Source organism: Phacochoerus africanus, chromosome 11, assembly GCF_016906955.1.
Source record: "Phacochoerus africanus isolate WHEZ1 chromosome 11, ROS_Pafr_v1, whole genome shotgun sequence".
NCBI lineage: Eukaryota > Metazoa > Chordata > Mammalia > Artiodactyla > Suidae > Phacochoerus > Phacochoerus africanus.
Genome location: NC_062554.1, coordinates 76,889,824 through 76,906,213, shown reverse-complemented (window position 1 = coordinate 76,906,213; position 16,390 = coordinate 76,889,824).

Below are 16,390 nucleotides of genomic sequence, written 5' to 3'. Positions count from 1 at the left end.
TTTTCATTTCCTGAAACTGTTTCTCCAAAAAAAAAGAAGCTACTTTGATATAATTTATCCCAGTTAGGAATTTCTGAATAAAAACAAATAATTTCTCTCTGGTCACACTATGTTCTTACTAGATCAACACTTAGATGAATTCATCTTTGTTTCTTTTTTTTTTTTTTTTCCTTTTTAGGGCTGTGCCTTTGGCGTATGGAAATTCCTAGGCCAGGGGTCCAATTGGAGCTGCACATGAAGGCCTACACCACAGCTCGTAGCAACGCCAGATCCTTAACCCACTGAGCAAGGCCAGGGATCAAACCTGCATCCTTAAAGACACTATTTAAGGTTGCTTTTTGTCTTGTTTTGTTTGTTTTGCAGGGCTGCACCCACAGCATTTAGAAGTTCCCAGGCTAGGGGCTGAATTGGAGCTACAGCTGCCAGCCTACACCACAGCCACAGCAATGCAGGATCCAAGTGGCGTCTGCTACTTACATCACAGCTCACGGCAACCCCAGATCCCCAACACATGAAGTGAGGCCAGGGATTGAACCCACATCTTCATGGATACTAGTCAGATTTGTTTCTGCTGAGCTGCAATGGGAACTCCTTCATTTTTGTGTTTGAGTACAGTTCCTACATATGCCAGGTGAAGGAAAAATTTTGTTGTTGTTTCTAAAATTATCAATTAAATAACTACTTTAGTTGTGAAAAACAGACTTATTTCTCATAGCTTTCAAAAATAAATGTTACAAGTTTGCAAATTCAACTTACAGTTCAACTAAAATGTGTTCCTTTATTTTCAGCTATAAAAGTAGCTGCATAGTTGCAGGCTTCCCTCCAACTTCCAGTCATGGGCAAAACTATCACTTTTAGTCCTATCTGGGTGAAATCTTAGTTCAAATGAATAAAGGAAACAGTCCCTTTAGATAATGCTCGGCTTTGAGGAAAAAGATCAAAAGACCAAACAGCTTTCCAGATGGTATAACCCCTGACTCCACTTTAAGATGGCTTCCATGGACATGGGAGGAAGGGGTGGTTTCCGTGACTCCTGGGTAGTTGGGAAGAGTATTGGGCACAGTGGTCTTTGGGGTGATGGACCTAATTCACCTGGTTACTCCTTGCCCAGCTGATACTTGTGGCTCAATTCTGCGGCAACTGTACAATGCAGATTTTCCCCAAAGTCCTCTGTGAGCTGGTTTGGCATTGCCTGCAGGCTCCCCTCCATTCTCCACATGTTTCACCTTCTTCATATTCTTCCAGACCTCTTGTCCAATGTGGATGCTTGGGCACCATTAGCGCTGTCCTTGGGTCTTCATGTGATCAGAGCTCACTGAGGGACTTGGACTCACTGTCTTCTGGTCTCTTTTTGACTGACTCAATCTCATTCTGATTCCTCAGGGGCTACAGACACTTTGGAATCCCTGGCCCACTTGCTCTGTAACCCTCTCTAGAGAGCGCCGCCCCCTGCCACAGCAATCCCCACAGGGATGCTCTCCACTGAAGGCTCAGGGATTGCAGGATCCAGTAGATACAGCCCATGGGAACTAAGGCTGCTTGGGGAAACCACAACCTCCCCCCAACCTTCTGCACCTCCAGGTGATGTGGGTTCTCTCCAGGATGGCACAGAACAGCTGTGAGCTTATTCCTCCCACCGTCCCAAGAGGAGTACTGGGCGAGAACCTCTGTGCCTTCTCTACTTTTGCATTTTCCTCACTCAGCTAGGCTGGAGAGCAGGGTAGAGTGTGTGCGCACATGTGAATACATCATCCTAGTACTTTGCTTTCTTAGTCCTCCTTCTTCTTCTGGTTTCCCTTGTCCCACCGTCTCCCATTCATCCAGGAAGAAAAATAGATGGGTTGTCTTTGATTTTGTGACACATCTTCTTCCATGTGGCTGCAGGTCATGGAGCTTTTCTATCATAAGCAGCACAGGTTTCTTCCTAGCCCACAGGAGAACACCAGAAGCTGCTCCTCCTGGACTGGGACTGCCAAATGTTAAAGATAAAGAGGACACAGAAGAGCATTTCAAAAATCCTCTCTCATATGGTAATAGCCTGACTTGGAAGTCTTTCTAAATTTTTTTTTTCCTGCATAATCTTATTTCTTATTCCAGAATTTGAATAAAACAAACAAAAAATTTTTTTCCTTTTCTCTTACTCTAAATCCTGATCTCTAAGACTACAATAGCCCCCACCTTCAATTAGATGGTTACTCAGGCCAAATGGTGAAGGCCACCCTCTCAGAGAGGCAAAAGAAAGAATAATTTATTCATTTTTCATCATTTTTCCCGTTGCAAATAAAAATGCTGCCATAGGAAGTCAGCTCAGTTCCACATGGAAATGGCTGCTGGCCATTTTTAACCAATTTCTTAGCAAAAATCACAGAAACAGCAAAGATTTTGTTTCTACCTCTCAGTGGGGTTTTTGTTATTATATAAAGACAGAACATTCTTCATTTTTGCAGACATATTTTTTTTGCACCAAGTGCATGATAGGGCATCACACAGATAGCTACTCCCTTCTGTAAACAGGCAGCAAAGCTTGACATTTTACCAAGCATAGCAGGGGGTTCTTTCAGAACAAAATGGTCTACACCGCTAAGTGTGGGCTTATGGTTCAATAAGGACTCTTAGATGAAACTCAACACATTGTTTCCTCTCACAGTTAGCTGAAGCAATACCCCAAAAGGAATTCATCTACACTCTCTCCCTTATATACTGCAAAAATACCAACAGCTGACTACAGCCATTACTATCATGTCTCTTGTCAAACTAATACGTCCTTTCAGAGGGACAAGTTCTGCATTCTCTATCACTTGCTCCAGGACATCCTGGCTTTGTGCATACATTTTAAAACAAATCTCATCATTATGCAAGGGAACATGCTGAAGCTTTTTTGGCCCATACAGTTTTTTTCAGTTTTCAATGATCAATTTTTCAAGACAATTAAAAAAACCCATTTCCAAAGGTCAGAAATTTACCAATTATAGGAACCTCTTTTCCTTGGCATGTGAATTTGCCACATACCAGGATGTCTGAATCCAGAGCTTCCCAAATCTCACAAGTTCACATGTTCTCGAGATTTTGCTATAATCACATCACTCCTTTGTACATGCATGACAATGAGGTGTATCTCCTCACATTAAAAACATTTTGGTGGAGTTCCCGTCATGGCTCAGTGGTTAACAAATCTGACTAGGAACCATGAGGTTGCAGGTTCGATCCCTGGCCTTGCTCAGTGGCTTAAGGATCTGGCATTGCCATGAGCTCTGGTATAGATCACAGACACGGCTCAGATCCTGAGTTGCTGTGGCTCTGGCGTAGGCCAGTGACTACAGCTATGATTAGACCTAGACCCCTAGCCTGGGAACCTGCACATGCTGTGGGTGCCGCCCTAGAAAAGACAGAAAGACAAAAAAACACAAAAAACATTTTGGTCAGTTTCAATATATGAAATAACAAGATGCACAGAACACACTGCAATTGCTGAGTTCCATCCCTGTCAATGTCCTAGTAAAGCTAAATTAAAATTTCAATTCTGGCTCTATTTGTGTCTACATAACATGGCACAAAAATTTAGCAAAGATATGGAATTTTTATCTAGACTAAACTACCATCAACATATTAACTAACAGTTAACTATTCAATCAAGTCTATTTTTGCTGTCAGCATGTCATCCATATATACATCAAGAAATCTCCCACAATGTAGCAAGACGAGGAAGCCACAACAGAACAATTTTACATAAGCAAGTCACCTCACCACGATACACATTATTACTGGCATTGGCTTTTAGACTTTAATTAATATCAGAGAGTTGTACCTGACTCAGTTATATACACTGGTGAATTGGGCACTGGCAAGATGTAAGGTCAGTTAATCCCACTGTGACAGCTAAATCTGTGTTCTTGCTGGCAAAAATCAGGCACATCTCCCTCTTACTGAAAAGAAAGAGTTCCAGTAAATAACCTTTGGTATAGAAGATTGAAATGTAGGGAATTCCCTCTATGGTGCAGCAAGTTAAGGATCCGGTGTTGTCTCTGAGGTGGCTCAGGTCACTGCTGAGGCATGAGTTCCATCTGGCTGGGTTAAGGGCTGCAGCTGTGGCATAGGTTGCAGGTACAGCTCAGATTCAAGCCGTGGCCTGGGAACTTTGATATGCCTCAGATGCAGCCAAAAAAAAAAAGATTGAAATGCAAAGTAACTCTTCAGAAAGTAGAAAATACTTCTAAAAAAATCTACTTAAGAACACATATTGGAATATACATGTCTACTGTACCTCACCAGTTAGGTGACTTTTTATCACATTTCTAAATGAAATGCCAGTCTTAGATTGAAATATACATATTTTAGGGCTGGCGAAATCTTTCTTTTTTTTTGGCTAAGCCCATGGCATACAGAAGTTCCCAGACCAGGGATTGAATTGAGCCACAGCTGTAACCAGAGCCCCAACAGTGACAACACCAGATCCTTACTATGCTAGGCCATGGGAGATCTTCTAGGGTTGGTAAATTCTTCAGCAGTTAGATGTACATTTTAACATATCTAGTACCTAAGGAGGTATGTTTTCATCCAGAAAGTATTTATGCAATAGAGTATCACCAACACATAAATATCTCTGCAAGTACAAGAGGCACCCCAAAAATCTGAAATGTTAAGACACCCAGACCTGAGAGTAAGACTGCTATTTGTCATAGATAAACTTCTCTCTTGAAATCCAGACGTACTTGATTTATGTTTAAACAAAACTTTCATGCTTATCTGTCAAAAGCTGGCACCATCATTTCAGGAAATCTCATTTGGAAAACTACCAGTGTCTCTAAACGGTCTCAGCATTTCTTAGGCTTTGGCTGTTAAGGTTTCCAGCTATCCAGGTAAACCTGTTCTGAATGTGTCTCAAGCTCTTTTTCCTTGGGGTGGGGGTGGGGGAAACTGTAGATCCAGGCCTGTTGAGAGTTAAGATTTATTTATCTTTTTCTTTTTAGGGCTGCATCCTAAGCATATGGAAGTTCCCAGGCTATGGGTTGAATTGGAGCTGTAGCCACCAGCCTATGCCACAGCCACGACAATGTAGAATCTGAGCTGTGTCTGTGACCTACACCGCAGTTCATGGCAACGCCAGATCTTTAACCCACTGAGAGAGGCCAGGGATCAAACCCACATCCTCATGGATCCTAGTTGAGTTCCTTACTGCTGAACCATGAAGGGACTCCAAGAGTTAGGATTTAAAGAGTACATTCACACATGCAAAGGATAATTTTAATCTGATATAGAACCCGAGCTCATGTTATCCTTCAGTTTGTAGGCCCTTTATTCTCTCTAAGCTTCTTGGTGGCTCAATCTCCCTGCAGTGCTGGCCTGAATTCAGTACTCAGTGAACTTGTGGAGAAAGGGAAATTTCCCCTCTTTTCCCTCTCAGTTTTTTGGCTGGCAATTAAGATGATATAAGGCAGATGAACAGGAGAAATGTAAATTTATTACATATACACAAGAAAACCACATAAGCATGAAGCATTTTAAAGACAGCAAGGCAAGATAAGGTATATCATATATCATTCTGGACTATGGAGAAGGAGGCAGGGGTTTGGAACTTCAAAGGGAAGTAAGGTAATTCACAGGAAAAGAGTAAACATTTGGTAAGCAAATATGTGCTGAGCCATCTAAAGACAATAGGAAACAAAGAAGACTTTGCTTAAACAAGGCTCTCCAGGTTCTTTCCTGGTAACCATCGCTAGTTCACACTTTCCTATAGTTGTCTATAGTGAAAGCTACTTCCTGGCACAGGCCTTCTGTCTTAAAGTCTTTTAGGTAGTAAAGTGGAAGTTCAAAGTTTCTTCCTGAGTCTTTTGGCACTTGCTTGTTTTGAGCTCAAAATAATCCACAAGCCAGGGTGGTAAAGCCAGCCCTGAACCCCATTAAACTCATTCATTCAACAACTGATTTAACCTCATAGCTTTAGGCATGTAGGGCCTCGCTCATTGTAAATATAATTCAAAACTCAAATAGTGGATGAAACCAAATTCAGTCATTCCCTACTCTATTGACCTTTCAGAAGAGGAAGTAAATAATAACAAAGCCCTGAGCTGTTGGAGGCAATTGGGCTGTCAAGAAGTTGCTCAGGACGGGTCAAACAGGTACCTACCCTATCACCATCCGGGTTCATTTTGTATCTCCTGTGACCACACGGGAAGGAGACCCTTCCGATATGGAGAAGGCTGCTCTGACTAGTTTGGGGCAAACACCCATTCAGACAACCAGCCTCTATTGACTGGATCTTAGGTCCAAGGCCTTGTCTGGACATTGTAGGAAATGCAAAGATACAAACTGAGTCCTTGCCTTCTAAGATGTGCCAATCAATTTATTAAAAGATAAGAAGATTGCAGTTAATGGTTCTAACAAATGCCAAGAGAGAGACAAAGAGGAGAGATGGGAGCTCCCTGGAGGCATCCGAAATGAGCCTGGGGAGACAAGGAGGACTTGGGCAATTGGGGGAGGAGAATAAGAAGGTGCAGAGACAGACAGAACAGAGCAGAAGGGAGGTGTGTTCTGCAAACACCACAGGGCTTACTGGGGAGCAAAGCTCTCAGTGAGGTCAGTACAAAGAATATGGAGGGTTGTCCCCATCAAGCCTTGAAAGTACCCCTAGTTCCCTGAGACTCAGTGTCTTGTTGGGAGGAATAAACAACACTGGAGGTGGGGACATGGAGTAATAGGTTGTTACTTCCCCACAAATTCCTCCAAAAATGATTGTCAATTATAATTCAACAGGGAAAATACATCAGTTTTACTGTTGGGCGGGGGTGAGGGGGTGTGGTGAGGGGGGTTTGACCCACATTCAAGAAAAATATGTCTTCAATTCATTACAAAAGACTTCTATCCCAGGGAGATAGGATTAAGATGGCAGAATAGAAGGACTGGAGCTCAACTTCTCTCCTAAAAACAACAAAATTTACAACCAAATGCTGAGCAATCTTCAACCAAATGGACCTGAAGCTTTCAAAAAGATATCCTAATCCATAAGAAAAAGAGGAGGCCACATCAAGAGGTAGGAGGGGCTGTTACATGATATAAGCAACCCCATACCTCTGGGGTGGGAAGCCCCACAGACTGGAAACTAATTGGTTCATAGAGACTCACCTACAGGGGTGAGAGTTCTGAGCCCCACATCAAACTCCTATGTGTGGGGATCTGGCACTGGGAAAAAGCCCCTGGAGCAATTGGCATTGAAGGCTAGTGGGGCTTGTGTGCAGAAGCTCCATGGGACTGGGGGAAATGGAGAACCCATTCTTAAAAGGCACACACAGACTTTCACATGCACTGGGTCCCAGAGCAAAGCAAGGTCTCCATAGGAATCTGGGTCAAACTTGACTGCATTTCGTGGAGGACCTCCTGGGAAAACAGGGGTGAATGTGGCTTGTTGTGGGTGACAGGCATTTGAAGCAAAGCTCTTTGGAATATTTAGTACCTGCCTTTCTCTGGAGGTGGCCATTTTGGGAAAATCTGGCCCCACCCGTCAGTCAGCCTCTGAGAAGCCCCAAGGCAAACAACAATCCATGTGGGATCGAAGCCCTGCCCATCCATAAACAGGCTGCCTAAAGACCCTCCCCCCCCAGGCACACAGGCACCTCTAATCTCATCCAGAGACAAAGCCCCACCCACTGGAGGGATAGGAATCAGCTCCACCTACCAGTGGGCGGGCATCAGTCCCTCCCATCAGGAAGACTATAGCAAGCCCCTGTACAAGACACTACAACTCTATTACCTGTAAAAAGGTCACCACACCAAAAACCTACAAAAATGAAAAGACAGAGAACTATAACTCAGAGGAGGGAGAAAGGAAAAACCCCAGAAAAACTGCTAAGTGATCAGGAGATTCTCAGCCTCTAGGAAAAAGACATCAGAGTGTTGATGCTGAAGATTATGCAAGACACTGGAAATAAACTGGAGTAAAAGATGGATAATTTACAGGGAACACTGAGCAAAGACATACAAGGTATAAAACTTAAACAAGAAGAGATGCAAAATACAGTAACTGAAATAAAAAACTCACTAGAAGCAGCTAACAGCAGAATGCAGGCAGCAGGAGAACAAATAAGCAAGGTGGAGGACAGATTAGTGGAAATTACGGATGTGGAAGAGAAAAGAGAAAAAAGATTGAAAACAAATGAAGAGAGTCTCAGAGAACTCTGGGACACTGTTAAGCACACAAACATCCTTATTATAGGGGTGCCAGAAGGAGAAGAGAGAGAGGGGGACAGAAAAAATATTCAAAGAGATAATAGCCAAAAACTCCCCTAACATGGGAAAGGAGCCACTCACTCAAATCCAGGAAGCACAATGAGTACCATATAAAATAAACCAAAGGAAGAATACCCCACAACACATATTAATCAAACTAACCAAAATTAAAGACAAAGAGAAAATCTTGAAAGCAGCTAGGGAAAAGAAACAAATAACACACAAGGGAAACCCAAAAAGGTTATCCACGGATTTTTCAGCAGAAACTCTGCAGGCCAGAAGGGAGTGGCATGATATACTCAAGGTGATGAAAGGAAAAAACCTCCAAACAAGATTACTTTACCCAGCAAGGCTCTCATGCAGATTTGAAGGAGAAATCAAAAGCTTCACAGATAAGCAAAAGCTAAGAGAATTCAGCAACACTAAAGCAGCCTCACAACAAATACTAAAGGAACTTCTCTAGGCAGAAAAGAAAAGACAGCAACAGGAAACAAAAATTCCACAAATGACAAGGCTCACCAGTAAAGGAATATATACAGTAAAGATACTAAATCATCCAGGCACAATTATGCCACAAAAATCAGAAATCATGAGAAGAGGTGGGTACAAATGCAGGACACTGGAGATGAACTTGCAATTAAGAGAACAACAACTTGAAACAATCTCATATATATATATATATGTATAGACTCATATCAAAACTTCAGAATAACTGCAAACCAAAAATCTACAATTGATACACAAACAAAGAAAAATCAACTCAAATACAACACTAAAGATAGTCATCAAACCAGAAGAGGAGAGAACAAGAGAAGAAGGAAAGAAAAAAGAGCAACAAAAACAAATCCAAAGTAATTAATAAAATGGCAATAAGAACATACATATCAATAATTACCTTAAATGTGAATGGACTAAATGCCCCAACCAAAAGACATAGACTGGCTGAATGGATACAAAAACAAGATCCGTATATATGCTGTCTTCAAGAGATGCACTTCACTTCTAGGGACACATACAAATTGAAAGTGAGAGGATGGAAGAAAATATTTCATGCAAACAGAGATCAAAAGAAAGCTGGAGTAGCAATACTCATATCAGACAAAATAGACTTTAAAATGAAGAATATTTTAAGGGACAAGGAAGGTCACTACCTAATGATCAAAGGATCAATCCAAGAAGAAGATATAACAATTTTAAATATCTACGCACCCAACATAGGATCACCAAATACGTGAGGCAACTGCTAGCAACCTAAAAAGGAGAAATCCACAATAATACAATCAGAGTGGGGACTTTAACACCCCACCTCCAGCAATGGACTGATCATTCAAATAGGAAATCAGTAAGGCCCTGAATGAAGCATTAGACCAGATGGACTTAATAGATATTTATAAGACATTCCATCCTAAAGCAAGAGAATACATATTCTTCTCAAGTGCACATGGAACATTCTCTAAGATTGATCACATCCTGGACTACAAATCCAGCCTTGGTAACTTTAAGTTGAAATCATATCAAACATATTTTCCCACCACAACACTATATGACTAGAAATCAACAACAAGAAAACAACTGCAAAAAACACAAACACGTGGAGACTGAACAACATGCTAGTAAACAACCACTGGCTCACTGAAGAAATCAAAGAGGAAATTTAAAAATACCTAGAAGCAAATTACAACAAAGACAAAACAATCCAAAACTTATGGGATGCAGCAAAAGCCTTATAAGAGGAAAGATTATAGCAATACAAGCCCACCTCAGGAAATAAGAAAAAGCTCAAACAAACAAGCTAACTTTATATCTAAAGCAGCTCGAGAGAGAAGAACAGACAAGACCTAAAGTTAGTAGAAGGAAAGATATAATAAAGATCAGAGCAGAAATCAATGAAATAGAAACAAAGAAAATCATAGAAAGGATCAATGAGACAAAAAGCTGGTTCTTTGAAAACAATCAACAAAACTGATAAACCCTTGGCCAGACTCATCAAGAAAAAAAGAGAGAGGACTCAAATCAATAAAATGAGAAATGAAAAAGGAGAAGTAACAACGGACATCACAGAAATGCAAAGGATCATAAGAGACTACTATACGCAACTATATGCCATTAAAATGGAAAACCTAGAAGAAATGGACAAATTCTTAGAAAGGTACAATCTTCCAAGACTAAACCAAGATGAAATAGAAAAGATGAATGGACCAATCACAAGCACTGAAATTGAAACTGTGATTAAAAACTTTCTAACACACAAAAGTCCAGGACCACATGGCTTCACAGGCGAATTCTAACAAACATTTAGAGAAGAGCTAAGACCTATCTTTCTGAAATTATTCCAAAAATTGCATAGGAAGGGATACTCCCAAACTCACTCTATGAGGCCACCATTACCCTAATACCAAAACCAGACAAAAATACCACAAAAAAAGAAAACTACAGGTCAATTTCACTGATGAACATAGATGCAAAAATCCTTAACAAAATACTAGCAAACCACATCCAACAATACATTAAAAGGATTGTACATCATGATCAAGTGGGATTTATCCCAGGGATGCAAGGGTTCTTCAATATCTGCAAATCCATCAGTGTGATACAACACATTAACAAACTGAAGAATAAAAACCATGTGAGCCTCTCAATAGATGCAGAAAAAGCCTTTGACAACATCCAACACCCATTTCTGATAAAAACCCCTCAGAAAGTGGACATAGAGGGAACCTACCTCAACATCATAAAGGCCATTTAATGACAAACCCACAGCTAATATCATTCTCAATGGTGAAAAGCTGAAAGAATTCCCGCTGAGATCAGGAACAAGACAAGGATGTCCACTCTCACCACTGCTCTTCAACAGAGTTTTGGAAGTCCTAGCCACAGCAATCAGAGAAGTAAAAGAGATAAAAGAAATCGAAATTGGAAAGGTAGAAGTAAAACTGTCACTATTTGCAGATGACATGATCCTATACCTAGAGAACCCTGAAGACCCTATCAGAAAACTGTTAGAGCTCATCCATGAATTTGGCAGTCACAGGATACAAAATTAATACACAGAAACGGACAGCATTTCTATACACTAACAATGAAAGATCAGAAAGAGAAATTAGGGAAGCAATTCTGTTTACCATTGCATCCAAAAGAATAAAATACCTAGGAGTACACCTACCTAAAGAGACAACAGACTTGTACTCGGAAAACTATAAGACACTGATGAAAAAAATCAAAGATAACACAAGTTGATGGAAAGACATACCATGCTCTTAGATTGGAAGAGTCAATATTATCATTTTGACTACCTGAGGCAATCTACAGATTCAATGCAATCCCTACCACATTATCAAGGACATTTTTCACAGAACTCGAACAAAATATTTTAAAGTTTGTTTGGAAGCACAAAAGACCCAGAATAGATAAAGACATCCTGAAAAAGAAAAACGGAGCTGGAGGAATCAGGCTCCCTGACTTCAGACTATGCTACAAAGCAATAGTCATCAAGACCATATGGAAGTAATGCAAAGGCAGAAATATAGATCAGTGGAACAGGATAGAAAGCCCAGAATTAAACCCACACACCTAGAGTCAACTAATCTATGACAAAGGAGGCAAGAATATACAATGGAGAAAAGACAGCCTTTTCAATAAGTGGTGCTAGAGAACCTGGATGGCCACATGTAAAAGAATGAAATTAGAACACTCCCTAACACCATACACAAAAATAAACTCAAAATGGATTGAAGACCTAGGTGTAAGACCAGACACTATAAAACTCTTAGAGGAAAACAGGCCAAACACTCTCTGACATAAATGACAGCAACATCTTCTCAGATCCACCTCTTAGAGTAATGTCAGTAAAAAGAAAAATAAACTAATGGGGATCTCATCAAATTTAAAAGTTTCTGCACAGCAAAGGAAACCCTAAACAAAATGAAAAGACAACCCACAGAATGGGAGAAAATCTTTGCAAGTGAATTGCCTGACAAGGGATTAATCTCCAAAATTTATAAACAACTTCTGCAGCTCCATACCAAAAAAACAAACAACTCCATCAAAAAATGGGCAGAAGATGTAAGCAGACTATTCTCCAAAGAACACATACAGATGGCCAAAAAAAACCCATGAAAAGATGTTCAACATCACTCATTATTAGAGAAATGCAAATCAAAACCACTCTGAGGTACCACCTTATACCGGCCAGAATGGCCATCATCAAAAAGTCTACTAACAATAAATGTTGGAGAGGGTATGGAAAAAAAGGAACCCTAGTACACTGTTGGTGGGATTGTAAGTTGGTGCAACCTCTGTGGAAAACAGTATGCAGATTCCTCAGAAAATGAAAAATAGAACTACCATTTGATCCAGTAATCTCACTCCTGGGCATCTATCCAGAGGAAACCATGACTTGCAAAGACACATGTACTCTGATGGTCACTGTAGCACTATTTATAATAGCCAAGACCTGGAAACAAGCTAAATGTCCATCGACATAGGAGTGGATCTAGAAGATGTGGTACATATACACAATGGAATATTACTCAGCCATTAAAAGGAATGAAACCCTGGCTTTTTTTTTTTTTTTTTTTGTCTTTTTGCCATTTCTTGGGCCGCTCCTGCGGCATATGGAGGTTCCCAGGCTAGGGGTCGAATCGGAGCTGTAGCTACCGGCCTACGCCACAGCCACAGCAACGCGGGATCCCAGCCGCATCTGCCACCTACATCACAGCTCACGGCAACGCTGGATCTTTAACCCACTGAGCAAGGGCAGGGATCGAACCCTCAACCTCATGGTTCCTAGTCGGATTTGTTAACCACTGCGCCACGACAGGAACTCCAATACCGGCATTTTTAAGCAAAATGGATGGACCTAGAAATTATCATGCTAAGTGAAGTCAGTAGACAATGAGATACCAACATCAAATGCTGTCACTGACATGTGGAATCTGAGAAAAGGACACAATGAACTTCTTTGCAGAACAGATACTGACTCAGGCTTTGAAAAACATATGGTTTCTAAAGGAGACAATTCAGGGTTTGGGGAGATGTGCTGGGGTTCTGGGATGGAAATCCTGTAAAATTGGATTGTGATTATCATTGTACAACTATAAATGTAATAAATTCATCGAATAATTAAAAAAAAAATTCCCTCCCAGGTGATCAACTAACTATTTTGATGATGGAGCAGTTAAGAAAACTGAATTCTGAGTCCTTTGTGTGTTGCTTGTTTTTCAGCTTATAAACATTTTGCCCAAAGGTAAGAAATATCTGTTGAGTGAATTTGGGAAAAACAGGCTTCTCATTCTTCTAAACATTTTTTTGAATTTATTTTTATTTAAAAAACTTTAAGATCATTTTATTCTTTGGACCCATACAAATCTACTGGAAGCAGTAATTTTAATGTATTTCCCTCTACTATGTAAAGTTTCCTTGCTTTTTTTTTTTTTTTGTCTTTTCTAGGGCTGCACCTGTGGCATATGGAGGTTTCCAGGCTAGGGGTCTAATCCGAGCTACAGCTGTTGGCCTACACCATAGCCACAGCAATGCCAGATCCGAGCCACTCTGTGATCCACACCACAGCTCATGACAACGCTGGATCCTTAACCCACTCAGCAAGGCCAGGGATGGAGCCCACAACCTCATCGTTCCTAGTTGGATTCATTAACCACTGAGCCACGACGGGAACTCCTTTTTTGTTGTTGTTGTTGGTTTGTTTCTATGCTCAAACAAGCTCCCTAAAGTTTGAACAGGGACTGAGTGGTTTGGGATTTCTTGAATGTGATCTGTAGGGTCAGAGAACCCTTATATGTGGAATCTAAAAAAAAAAAAAAAAAAAAACCAAAACAAACATAACTAAACAGAAACAGTCATAGACATTAAGAATAAACAGGAGGTTGTCAGAGGGCAAGGAGCCGGGGGCGGGGGGGGGGGGGTGGGGGAATGAGAAAAATAGGCGAGGGAGATTAAGAGGTAACAAATGTTCAGCTGCAAAATCTGCGTCAAGGGTATGAAATGTACGTGCAGGGAGTACAGGCAATAATTACGTAATGTCTCTGCATGGCGACATATCATAACTAGACTTTTGTGGTGATCATTTTGAAATGTAAAAAACATATTGAATCACTATGTTGTGTACCAGGAGCCAAGAGAGTGTTGTAGGTCAACTCTACTTCAAAAGCATACAAACTCGTAGTTCTCTTGTGGCCACAGCAGGTTAAGAATCTGGTGTTGTCACTGTGGTGGCTTGGGTCACTGCTGTGGTGTGTGGGTTTGATCTGTGGCCTGGGAACTTCCACATGCTGTGAGCGCAGCACCCCTGCAAAAAAAGAAGCATATGAACTCATAGAAAAATAGATCAGATTTGTGATCACCAGGGTTAGAGGACGTGGGGAGGGAAGATTGGAGGAAGGTAGTCAAAAGGTACAAACTTCCAGTTATAAATAAGTACTAGGGATGTAATGTACACCATGCTAGAGATAGTACTGCTGTATGTTACAAATGAAAGAGGGTAAATCCTGAGTTCTCACACAAGGAAAAAAGGCTTTTTTTTGTTTCTTTAATGTTATATCTATATGAGATGATGAAAGTCCACTAAACCTACTGCGGTCATCATTTCACGATACATTTAAGTGAAATTATTATTCTGTGTACCTTAAACTTATACAGTGATGTGTGTCAATTACAGCTCAATAAAACTGGAAGAAAAACAAATATATAGATAAATAAACCCTGTGATTAGAACTAAATTAAAAAAAAAAAAGTGCCAGAAGCTAGACCTCACCAATTCAGGTCTAAACATCAGGGTATTTTAAAAGCTCACTAGGTGATTCTGATGTGTACTAGGATTCAGAATTCATTGGACCAGTCACTTAGTTTCTGTGACTACCAGTTTGCAGCTCATGGAGATGATATTAGGATACTAATAGCATCTGCTACCTAAGAAACATGTTCAAAATAAATGGTTTGGTACATAAAGTTGCAGCTCAAGTCAGCATATAATGATGCACAATAAATTTAAGATCTCAGTCCACTCCTTCCTTCTGACAGACTGGTTTCAGAGGCAGATTCTAGTTTTCTCCAAAGAAACAGTGCTTTTCAAACTAGTGAGGAGTAACCTTGATTTTGGCTACTATATTAGCTCTCTAGTGCTCCAGTAACAAATTAAGCAGCTTAAAACAACACCAATCTGGAGTTCCCGTTGTGGCTCAGTGGTTAATCAACCCCACTAGGATCCATGAGGGTGCAAGTTCAATTCCTGGCTTTGCTCAGTGGGTTGAGGATCCGGGGTTGCTGTGAGCTGTGGTGTAGGTCGCAGAGGCGGCTTGGATCCTGAGTTGCTGTGGCTGTGGCGTAGGCTGGCAGCTGTAGTTCTGATTCAGCTCCTAGCCTGGGAATCTCCATATGCCATGGGTGTGGCCCTAAAAAAACAAAAGACAGACAACAACAACAACAACAACAACAACACACTAATCCATAAGCTCACAGTTCTGTAGCTTAGAAGTCCAGGCAGGTCAGGCTGGGTTCCATGATCAGGGTTTCAGGCCAAAATCAAAGATTTGGCGGGTTGTGTTCCTATCTGGAGGCTTGGGTGGAGAACACACTTTCGGGCTCAAAGAGGTTGTCCACCTTGCAGCTGTAGAACTGAGGGCCCATTTCCTTGTTGGATGTCAGCTGGGATTCTCTGCTGCTTGAGGCCCTGAGCATTTCTTCTCACGAGGTCTCCTCTATCTTCAAAGCAACAACGGGGTCAAGTTCTTTCATGCTTCGGATCTTTCTTTTCTGCTCCAGCTGGAGAAAGCGTTCCATTAAAGCTTTTGTGATTACATTAGGCCTGTCTGCATAACACAGGATAATCTCTGTATGGAAATAAACTGTGCTTTTTCACAAGAAAATCATGGAACTGATATTGCATCATCTTCACAGGTTCTGGGGATTAGGATGGGCAGGTTTGGGGAGGCGAGACTATTTTAGAAATTCTGCCTTCTACAGCTGCCCATCCACTTCCCTGTTTAGCACCCTTTTACCTCATTGGTACACATTCATCCTTCAATCTTGTCATCAGCTGCTATTTGGCAATCCCTGGGTCAATGTTACTACTGTCATGTCTTCCACTGAAGCTATATTAGGTATAATTTATTTCCCTTACTAGGCAAAAACCAGGGTAGGAATGAGGCCAGCCTCA